Here is a 1,049-nt window from a genome sequence, read left to right on the forward strand (position 1 = left end):
TCAGTGTGTCTCCAGTATCTGTTGCTGAGTTTTATTGTGAAGGTTCCTCCACTACACTTACAGACTAACATTGATCTCCTGACTCCACTACATTTCTATGAAGGACTCTTACTTTGAAGCAGTGGAGTGGATGTTCTTTTATTTTGAAAATGTGATAGACCACACACTGTTGATCAGAGGAGAAGAACCAATCACAGCCAACTCCTCCACTGTCGGTCAGTCAGTCATCGGTCAGTCAGTCAGTCAGTCAGTCAGTCAGTCAGTGATCAGTTAGTCAGTCTTAAGTATTTTAACTCCAGTAAAGATCTGACTGAACTGACACTGTGTTATCTGAGCAGAGGATCTACACACACACACACACACACACACACACACACACACACACACCCCTTCAGATATTATTATCATTATAGAGACCTTCTACATTAAACAGCAGGAACATGAACATCACAGCTGCACCAGAGGAAACCACACACACACACACACACACACACACACACACACAGACACACACACACCTGTGCTTTAGCCTCACACACATCACATGTGTCCCATCACAGCACAATATCACTGCGCGCGCCCGTGTAGTATTTTTCCAGCACGCACGCGGACACACGCCTCCTCCCCACTATATTACTACAACCACATGACCGCGAGCTGTTTCATTCATCCGCCCGCCGTGCGTCGTAGTAAAACGCGCGTGCACACGGTGCCGATGAGCGAGTGCGGGGGGTGGGGAATAAAAGAGAGAGAGAGAGAGAGAGAGAGAGAGGGGATGAGAAAAAAAGATTCGAAAGGTGAATCTTTAGAGGCTCGTGCTCTGCTGATCGATTATCGATCCGCCTGCATGCCTGAGCAGACAATGGAAGCAGCAGTCTGCAGCTTGCAACCTCGCGCACGCACACACATGCGCGCACGGCTGCAGCCAAGCCCCCGACATGCAGCCAAACTGACAGCGAGTGTGAACGCAGCTGCACCGAGGAGAACCCAGCGGTGCGTTCACGGTCCGCGGTGGAGTCAGGCTCAAACCGGGGGGACCCCCCCCCCCC

General features: G+C 50.9%; 1 protein-coding gene across 1 annotated transcript in view; it reads right to left on the bottom strand.

Moving 5' to 3' along the window:
• LOC111647265 (activin receptor type-2B-like) overlaps positions 1-1,049 on the bottom strand; it is a 24,441-nt gene that overhangs the window by 22,797 nt on the left and 595 nt on the right. The gene's annotated exons all lie outside the window — the stretch shown is intronic.

This window comes from Seriola lalandi, unplaced genomic scaffold (genome assembly GCF_002814215.2).
Source record: "Seriola lalandi dorsalis isolate HSWRI2012SDOR001 ecotype SW California unplaced genomic scaffold, Sedor1 jcf7180002054984, whole genome shotgun sequence".
NCBI classification, from domain to species: Eukaryota; Metazoa; Chordata; class Actinopteri; order Carangiformes; family Carangidae; genus Seriola; species Seriola lalandi.